Source organism: Arachis hypogaea, chromosome 19 (genome assembly GCF_003086295.3).
Source record: "Arachis hypogaea cultivar Tifrunner chromosome 19, arahy.Tifrunner.gnm2.J5K5, whole genome shotgun sequence".
In the NCBI taxonomy this organism is placed as follows: domain Eukaryota; kingdom Viridiplantae; phylum Streptophyta; class Magnoliopsida; order Fabales; family Fabaceae; genus Arachis; species Arachis hypogaea.
Genome location: NC_092054.1, coordinates 110,934,769 through 110,945,423, shown reverse-complemented (window position 1 = coordinate 110,945,423; position 10,655 = coordinate 110,934,769). Strand labels below are relative to the sequence as shown.

The 10,655-nt window shown below is 40.1% G+C and overlaps 1 non-coding gene across 1 annotated transcript; it reads right to left on the bottom strand.

Annotated features, from left to right (window-relative positions):
- Positions 1-322: 322 nt before the first annotated feature.
- LOC112781677 (small nucleolar RNA R71) lies at positions 323-430 on the bottom strand. Its single transcript, XR_003192439.1, has one exon. It is a non-coding gene; the product is annotated as a small nucleolar RNA R71 (small nucleolar RNA).
- Positions 431-10,655: the final 10,225 nt, after the last annotated feature.

Below are 10,655 nucleotides of genomic sequence, written 5' to 3'. Positions count from 1 at the left end.
GACTTCTATGGGAGAAGCATCTCAATCCCTGCTCAACTTTGAGCTTAAGCCTCAATTAGTTTCTCTAATGCAACAGAATTGCAAGTTTCATGGACTTCCATTGGAAGATCCTCATCAGTTCTTAGCTGAATTCTTGCAAATCTGTGACACTGTCAAGACCAATGGGGTTGATCCTGAGGTCTACAGACTTATGCTCTTCCCTTTTGCTGTAAGAGACAGAGCTAGGACATGGTTGGATTCACAACCCAAAGAAAGTCTGAACTCTTGGGAAAAGCTAGTCAATGCCTTCTTGGCAAAGTTCTTTCCACCTCAAAAATTGAGCAAGCTTAGAGTGGAAGTCCAAACCTTCAGACAAAAGGAAGGTGAATCCCTCTATGAAGCTTGGGAAAGATACAAAAAATTGATCAGAAGGTGTCCTTCTGACATGCTTTCAGAATGGAGTATCATAGGTATATTCTATGATGGTCTGTCTGAACTATCCAAGATGTCATTGGATAGCTCTGCTGGAGGATCTCTTCATCTGAAGAAGACGCCTGCAGAAGCTCAAGAACTCATTGAAATGGTTGTAAATAACCAATTTATGTACACTTCTGAAAGAAATCCTGTGAATAATGGGACAAATCAGAAGAAAGGAGTTCTCGAAATTAATACTCTGAATGCCATATTGGCTCAGAATAAAATATTGACTCAGCAAGTCAATATGATTTTTCAAAGTCTGTCTGGAATGCAAGTAGCAACAGTCAGTACCAAAGAAGCTTCATCTGAAGAAGAAGCTTATGATCCTGAGAACCCTGCAATGGAAGAGGTGAATTACATGGGAGAACCCTATGGAAACACCTATAATCCTTCATGGAGAAATCATCCAAACCTCTCATGGAAGGATCAACAGAGACCTCAACAAGGTTTCAACAACAGTAATGGTGGAAGAAACAGGTTTAGCAATAGCAAGCCTTTTCCATCATCTTCTCAACAACAGACAGAGGATTCTAAGCAGAGCCACTCTGACTTAGCAACTATAGTCTCTGATCTAATTAAAACCACTCAAAGTTTCATGACTGAAACAAGGTCCTCCATTAGAAATTTGGAGGCACAAGTGGGTCAGCTGAGTAAGAAAGTTACTAAACTCCCTCCTAGTACTCTCCCAAACAATACAGAAGAGAATCCAAAAAGAGAGTGCAAGGCCATAACTATAACCCACACGGCCAAACCTGGAGAGGAGGAAGAGGCAGTGATCTCCACTGAGGAAGACCTCACTGGACGTCCACTGGCCTCCAAGGAGTTCCCTCATGAGGAACCATGGGAATCTGTGGCTCACACAGAGACCATAGAGATTCTATTGAATTTACTTTTGCCATTCATGAGCTCTGATGAGTATTCTTCCTCTGAAGAGGATGAAGATGCTACTGAAGAGCAAGTTGCTAAGTATCTTGGAGAAATCATGAAGCTAAATGCCAAGTTATTTGGTAATGAGACTTGGGAAGATGAACCCCCCTTGCTCATCAAAGAACTGGATGACTTGACTAGGCAGAGATTACCTCTGAAGAGACAAGATCCTGGAAAGTTCTCAATACCTTGTGCGATAGGCACCATGACCTTTGAGAAGGCTCTGTGTGACCTAGGGTCAAGCATAAACTTCATGCCTCTCTCTGTAATGGAGAAGCTAGGGGTCATTGAGGTGCAAGCTGCATGAATCTCATTAGAGATGGCAGACAATTCAAGAAAACAAGCTTATGGACTTGTAGAGGATGTCTTGGTAAAGGTTGAAGGCCACTACATCCTTGCTGACTTCATAATCCTAGAGACTGGGAAGTGTGTGGATGAATTCATCATCCTTGGCAGACCCTTCCTAGCCACAGCAAAAGCTGTGATTGATGTTAACAGAGGAGAACTGATCATTCAAGTGAATAAAGACTCCCTTGTGTTTAAAGCTCAAGGATATCCCTCTGTAACCATAGAGAGGAAGCATGAAGAGCTTCTCTCAATACAGAGTCAAACAGAGCCCCCACAGTCAAACTCTAAGTTTAGTGTTGGGAGGCCACAACCAAACTTTAAGTTTGGTGTTGAACCCCCACATTCAAACTCTAAGTTTGGTGTTGGGAGGTTCCAACATTGCTCTGAACATCTGTGAGGCTCCATGAGAGCCCACTGTCAAGCTATTGACATTAAAGATGTGCTTGTTGGGAGGCAACCCAATTTTTACTTATCTATGTTAAATCTCTATTTCCTTTTGTTATTTTATGTTTTCTATAGGTTGATGATCATGTGAAGTCACAAAAACAATTGAAAAAGCAAAAATAGAAGGAAAAACAATATTAAAAACAAAACACCCTGGAGGAGAAACTTACTGGCGTTTAAACGCCAGTGAGGGTAGCAGAATGGGCGTTAAACGCCCAGTCTGGCACCATTCTGGGCGTTTAACGCCAGAAATGGGCAAGAAGCTAGCGTTAAATGCCAGAAATGGGCAGCAGACTAGCGTTTAACGCCAGGATTAGCAATAAGGGGTGTTTTGCACGCCACATGGTGCAGGGATGAGAAATCCTTGACACCTCAGGATCTGTGGACCCCATAGGATCCCCACCTACCCCACCTCTCTCTCTCTCTTCTTCACCCATTCACCAATCACTTCAATACCTCTTCCCCAAACCCCTCACCTATCAAATCCCACCATTCTCTTCACCACTCACATCCATCCTTCATAAAACCCCACCTACCTCACCATTCAAATTCAAACCACTTTTCCACCCAAACCCACCCATAATGGCCGAACCATGCCCCCCTCTCCACTCCTATATAAACCCATCTTCACTCCTTCATTTTCACACAACATACACACCACCCATCCCCCTTGGCCGAAACACAAAGCCCCCTCCATCTCCTCTATTTCTTCTTCTTCTACTCTCTTCTTTCTTCTTTTGCTCGAGGACGAGCAACCTTCTAAGTTTGGTGTGGTAAAAGCTAAAGCTTTTTGTTTTTCTATAACTATTTATGGCACCAAAGGCCGGAAAAACCTCTAGAAAGAGGAAAGGGAAAGCAAGAGCTTCCACCTCCGAGTCATGGGAGATGGAGAAATTCCTCTCAAGGGTGCATCAAGACCACTTCTATGAAGTTGTGGCCAAGAAGAAGGTGATCCCCGAGGTCCCTTTTAAACTCAAAAAGGGTGAATATCCAGAGATCCAACATGAGATTCGAAGAAGAGGTTGGGAAGTTCTCACCAACCCCATTCAACAAGTCAGAATCTTAATGGTTCAAGAGTTCTATGCCAATGCATGGATCACCAAGAACCATGATCAAAGTGTGAACCCGGACCCAAAGAATTGGCTTACAATGGTTCGGGGGAAATGCTTAGATTTTAGTCTGGAGAATGTAAGGTTGGCATTCAACTTGCCCATGATGCAAGGAGATGCACACCTCTACACTAGAAGGGTCAACTTTGATCAAAGGTTGGACCAAGTCCTCATAGACATCTATGAAGAGGGCGCTCAATGGAAAAGAGATTCAAGAGGGAAGCCGGTTCAACTAAGAAGGCGTGACCTCAAGCCCGTGGCTAGGGGATGGTTGAAGTTCATCCAACGCTCAATCATTCCTACTAGCAACCGATCTGAAGCTACTATAGACCGGGCTATCATGATTCATAGCATCATGATTGGAGAGGAAGTAGAAGTTCATGAGGTTATCTCCTAAGAACTCTACAAGGTGGCGGACAAGCCCTCTACCTTGGCAAGGTTAGCCTTCTCTCACCTCATTTGTCACCTCTGCAATTCAGCTGGAATTGACATAGAAGAAGACATCCTCATTGATGAGGATAAGCCCATCACTAAGAAAAGGATGGAGTAAACAAGAGATCCCACTCATGGACATGAGGAAATTCCTCACCATGAAATTCCTGAGATGCCTCAAGGGATGCTTTTTCCTCCACAAAACTATTGGGAGAAAATCAACACCTCCCTAGGAGAATTAAGTTCCAATATGGGACACTTAAGGGTTGAGCACCAAGAGCATTCCATCCTCCTCCATGAAATTAGAGAAGACCAAAGAACCATGAGAGAGGAGCAACAAAGGCAAGAAAGAGACATTGAGGATCTCAAGCACTCCATAAGATCTTCAAGAGGAAGAACAAGCTGCCATCACTAAGGTGGACCCGTTCTTTAATTTCCTTGTTCTTTATTTTCTGTTTTTTGAATTTTTATGTTTATGTTTATTTATATTTGTGTCTTTATCACATGATCATTAGTGTCTAAGTGTCTATGCCTTAAAGCTATGAAAATGAATCCATCACCTTTCTTAAATAAAGAGTGTTTTAATTGAAAAGGAAAAGAAGTGCATAAATTTCAAATTTTAAAATAGTTTAATTATTCTGATGTGGTGGCAATACTTTTGTCTTTCTGAATGAATGCTTGAACAGTGCATATTTTTTATATTGTTGATTCATGAATGTTAAAATTGTTGGCTCTTGAAAGAATGATGGAAAAGGAGAAATGTTATTTGATATCTGAAAAATCATAAAATTGATTCTTGAAGCAAGAAAAAGCAGTGAAAAGCTTACAAAAAAAAAGAGAGAGAAAAAAAAAAGAGAAAGAAAAAAATAAAAGCAAGCAGAAAAAGCCAATACCCCTTTAAACCAAAAGGCAAGGGTGATAAAAAGGATCCAAGGCTTTGAGCATCAGTGGATAGGAGGGCCCACAAGAATAAAATCCTGGCCTAAGCGGCTAAACCAAGCTGTCTCTAACCATGTGCTTGTGGCGTGAAGGTGTCAAGTGAAAACTTGAGACTGAGCGGTTAAAGTCGTGGTCCAAAAGCAAAAAGAGTGTGCTTAAGAGCTCTGGACACCTCTAATTGGGGACTCTAGCAAAGCTGAGTCACAATCTGAAAAGGTTCACCCAGTTATGTGTTTGTGGCATTTATGTATCCGGTGGTAATATTAGAAAACAAAATGCTTCGGGTCACGGCCAAGACTCATAAAGTAGCTGTGTTCAAGAATCAACATACTTAACTAGGAGAATCAATAACACTATCTGGATTCTGAGTTCCTATAGAAGCCAATCATTCTGAACTTCAAAGGATAAAGTGAGATGCCAAAACTATTCAGAGGCAAAAAGCTAAAAGCCCCGCTCATCTAATTAATACTGATCTTCATAGATGTTTTTGGAATTCATTTTATATTCTCTTCTTTTTATCCTATTTGATTTTTAGTTGCTTGGGGACAAGCAACAATTTAAGTTTGGTGTTGTGATGAGCGGATAATTTATACGCTTTTTGGCATTATTTTTAGTATGTTTTTAGTATATTTTAGTTAGTTTTTATTATGTTTTTATTAGTTTTTAAATAAAAATCACTTTTCTGGACTTTACTATGAGTTTGTGTGTTTTTCTATGATTTCATGTATTTTTTGGCTGAAATTGAGGGACCTGAGCAAAAATCTGAGTCAGAGGCTGAAAAAGGACTGCAGATGCTGTTGGATTCTGACCTTCCTACACTCGAAGTGGATTTTCTGGAGCTACAGAAGCTAAATTGGCGCGCTCTCAATTGCGTTAGAAAGTAGACATCCTGGTCTTTCCAGAAATATATAATAGTCCATACTTTGCCCGAGATTTTATGGCCTAAACAGGCGTTCCAAGTCAGCTTAAGAATTCTGGCGTTTAACGCCAGAACAGGCACAAAAGCTGGAGTTAAACGCCCAAACTGGCACAAAAGCTGGCGTTTAACTCCAAGAAAAGTCTCTACACATGGAAGCTTCAATGCTCAGCCCAAGCACACACCAAGTGGGCCCGGAAGAAGATTTCTGCATTAATTACTTATTTCTGTAAACCCTAGGCTTCTAGTTCTCTATAAATAGGACATTTTGCTATTGTATTTTCATCTTTGGACGTTTAGTCCCTAGACCTTGGAGGCTGGCCATTTGGCCATGCTTACACCATTATCACTTTTGTATTTTCAACGGTGGAGTTTTTACACACCATAGATTAAGGTGTGAAGCTCTGTTGTTCTTCATGAATTAATACAAAGTACTATTGTTTTTCTATTCAACTCAAGTCTATTTCTTCTCCAAGATATTCATTCACACCCAAGAACATGATGAATGTGATGATTATGTGACACTCATCACCATTCTCACCTATGAACGCGTGACTGACAACCACTTCCGTTCTACATGCAAACAAGCTTGAATGTGTATCTCTTGGGTTTCTAATCTAAGATTGGAACCTTCGTGGTATAGGCTAGAATTATTAGCGGCCATTCCTGAGATCCAGAATGTCTAAACCTTGTCTGTGGTATTCTGAGTAGGATCTGGGAAGGGATGGCTGTGACGAGCTTCAAACTCGCGATTGTTGGGCGTGTGACAGACGCAAAAGGATCAATGGATCCTATTCCAACATGATCGAAAACCGACAGATGATTAGCCGTGTGGTGACAGCGCATTTGGAACATTTTCACTGAGAGGACGGGAAGTAGCCATTGACAACGGTGATGCCCAACATAAAGCATGCCATGGAAAGGAGTATGAATGATTGGAAGAAGGCAATAGGAAAGCAGAGGTTTAGGAGGAACAAAGCATCTTCATACGCTTATCTGAAATTCCTACCAATGAATTACATAAGTATCTCCATCTTTATTTTATGTTTTATTTCTCTTTTAATTATCAATCCTCCATAACCATTTGAGTCTGCCTGACTGAGATTTACAAGATGACCATAGCTTGCTTCAAGCCGACAATCTCTGTGGGATCGACCCTTACTCACGTAAGGTATTACATGGACGACCCAGTGCACTTGCTGGTTAGTTGTGCGGAATTGTGACAAAGTGTGATTCATGTTTAAAGAGCTCCAAGTCCTTTGGCGCCATTGTTGATGATCACAATTTCGTGCACCAGGGCGCGAATGGTAAGGTTCGCGTGACTGGGGGGTTATAAATTTGAATCCACGCGATCGCGTGGGGCATGCGGTCGCGTGGCTGGAGTGAAATGCGGGTCAACGCGATCGCGTGAGTGGCGCGATCGCATGAGATAGCTAAAAGAGTGAATGACGCGATCACCTGGGGCATGCGATCGCGTCGCTGGAAATTGTGCTAAACGCACGAATCCAGCGTCGTTTCAGCGCAACTCTCCGTCTCCTTTAGGGGTGTTATGTAATCCATGCGATCGCCTGGGATTGATGTTGTGCAAGTGACGCGATCGCGTCAGGTACGCGATCGCGTGGGCCGTTTGTGCGAAACGCACAATGGCCGCACGATTCCAGCCTAACTTTCTGGATGTTGGATCTTTACGCCGATCTCCAGATCACACGGCCGTGTGAATGACGCGATCGCGTGGGAAGTGTTTTTCGCAACTTGACGCGATCGCATGAATGATGCGGTCGCGTCGCACACCTCTTTTTTTGTGCAAAATGCATAATGCAATGCTAATATGAATGTTATGCATGATTCCAGGTTCAATGAAGTAAAATAAAATAAAACTCAAAAATAAACAAAACGGAATAAAATTAAAATTGAGAAAAAAGAACGATCATACCATGGTGGGTTGTCTCCCACCTAGCACTTTTAGTTAAAGTCCTTAAGTTGGACATTGGATGAGCTTCCTGTTATGGTGGCTTGTGCTTAAATTCATCCAGAAATCTCCACCAACGCTTGGAATGCCAATGGCCTCCGGGGTCCCAAACTAGGCATGTAAAGCTTCTGAGCAGCTTCAAATAGATTCTCAGGCTCCCGGGGTGACGAGTGTCAGAATAGATTCCAGGATCCCAAACTTGGCTTTTAAATCCACCTTCGTCTTGATCTATATTTTTCCATCCGGACGGTTTAGAAATTAGATTCTCACCAGAATAACCAAATGTTTTCTGAGATCCATTTGATAGATCATGATGCCAATCCGCACACTTCGAGTCGAAGCGTGGAACCTTATTGAACCTTGTGCACCATCTCTGAGTACGAGCCATTTTCCTTTTACTCTTAAAGCCGCAGAGAGCTCTAAGCTGGCCATCTGTTTCAAGCAAACCATATTCAAGTGGAAAAATAAAGCTAAAGGTTAAGGATTGTACCCACTTGAAGCTTGTATTGGGTGGTAATGGCCTTGGGATAGGTGGTTCCAGTGGTTCTGTGAGTTTTACTCCCTTGTGCTCTTCTGTGAAATTCTTCACTTCTTTGCAAGATTCTTCAAATGTATCCATGTCCTGATCAAAGCCTTCTATGTCTTCCTCGTCACTCAAGTCATAAACGGGAGGTTGGGAAAAATCTACCTCTGTATCATCTTCGTACTCGCTTAGGGAAGATTCTTCGATCTCAGAGAATTCACTCGTGGATGCAAGTTCATTACTAGAAGAACTGGACTTGTGACTATCATCATCAAGAGAATTTGCTTCTTGGGTCATTCCATCTAGTTCTTCATAAGAGACTTGCTTTGGGGTTTGTACACTATCCTCTTTAGCATCAATTGTAACGGCTCTGACAGAATTCTCCACAACTTTGGGTTCCCATGGAAGTTCAGCGTCTCCTAAGTCTTCAACCAACTCTTCTTCTTGTATAATGACAGCTTCCTCTGCTTGTTCTAGTACGAAGTCATGCTCTGTCTTGTCCACTGGAGTTTCTAATATCCCCTTCATGCTATGCTTTTCATTAGATTGCCCACATAGGGCTCTGGGAGGCCCTTGAATGTTCAAACGTCTAGAAGATAATTGAATTATTGCTTGCTCCAGTTGATGAAGGGTTGTTTGAAGTTGATCAACTGTTCTCTTGAGGCGAACTTCTGATTCTCGTGGTGATGGATTTGGACATGGTACATTGGGAAGTGGTGGTGTTTGGGAGTAATTGGATTGGAATCAGGATAAATGAGGATTATATGGTGGCGAATGGTGAAAAGGAGCTTGTGAGTGTGGTGGTTCAAGGTTGTATTGAGAGGATGGCCTATAAGCATAGGGTAGGACTTGTTGGTAACTACAAGGTTGTCCACCATGTCCATTGCCTTGGTATGCATTGTAGAATGATCTTTGTCCATGATATCTTGGAGGGTGTTGCTGCCAAAAGGGTTGATCAGATCCTCTTGGCTCTATCCATCTTTGATTGTTCTGACCTTGATGCATGTTCTTGTTATAACTTTCATTCCTTTCAACAATATTAGAACCAAACTCAAAGTGAGAGGGGTGAGAATTCATAGTAGCTAATGAAGATAAAAGAAGAAAATAAAAACAAATAAACACGTAAAAGAAAAATATTTACAATAACCAATAATAAGGCACACGATTGCAATTTCTCGGCAACGGCGCCATTTTGACGTTAGGATTTTTGCCAGCAAAGAATTTTATAAAAACAGTCGCGTTGTAGATACAGTCTCTAAACCAACAGAAATCCCTTCATACAAACGTTTGGTTTTCACAAGTAACAAACCCCTAAATAAATTGATAACCGAAGTATTTAAACCTCGGGTTGTCTTCTCAAGGAACTGCAGGGAAGTATGTTCTTATTATTGGTTATAGAGGTTGTAAATTGGGGTTTTGAGAATGAGGAGCGAATGGTTTAATTAGCAATTAAAGTAAATGAAGAACAAGTAATTTAAATGGCAAGTAAAATAAATAGATGACTGTAAATAAACTTTTGGCAAGGTATGAGAAATTAGAGGTCATATCCTAGCTATCCTTATCAATGACGATGAAAATTGAATCTTAATTCCACTTTGTTAACCTTTACTAAGGCAAAGGAAGTTCAAGGGATTAATTGGTTTGATCTTCGGATCCTATTTATTTCCTAAGAAAAGATTGGGATTATTGAAGTTCAATTTAATTAACAAAGATAATAATTATCAATCATGTTTGAGTTTGATAACTCCTGAGTTACTGATTTCTTAACCAAGACCAAAAGGAGAAAAGTAAATCTACTGGAATAAAAATGTCTTCAGATGGGAATAACAATAATGTAAATAAAAGAAAGCAATAATAAACTGAAATACCTCAAATAACATTAATTCAAAGAGTAATCTGTAACATAGAAGAATTCATAAATAAAATTGAAAAAATAATAAAAAGGAATATTGAACCTGATAAAAAGAGATACTCCTGAAAGCGCATAAAATCCTAATTCTAAATCCTAATTCTAAAGAGAGGAGAGAGAGGAGAGAACCTCTCTCCAAACTAAATCTAAATCATGGAAAACTAACTAATTGGAGACTCTCCCTAAATGGATGCATTCCCCACTTCATAACCTCTGGTCCATGCCTTCTGGACTTGGATTTGCACCAAAAAGGGCTTCAGAATTCGCTATGAGCGTTTTCTGCAATTTCTGGTGCGTTCTTAATTTAATAAAAACACTCCTTTTTTTTAGTTCTATTTATATTATTCTATATACCCTTATATCTTAATATATATATATATATATATATATATATATATATATATATATATATATATATATATATATTATTTCCATATTTATTTTTATATTTCATATTTATCTTACTATATTTATTTTACTAAATAATCTTATTTATATATTATTATATTTAATATTTAGTTTAGAATATTTAATGCATATTTCATTTAAATGTATATTTAATGTATTTAAATGTATATTGAATGTAATTAAATGTTTGTTGTCTACATCAGTCCATCCAATAAAATTTAAAACCACCGGTAAGATACACACGAAATACGTGCAGGATCATCATTAAAACCATC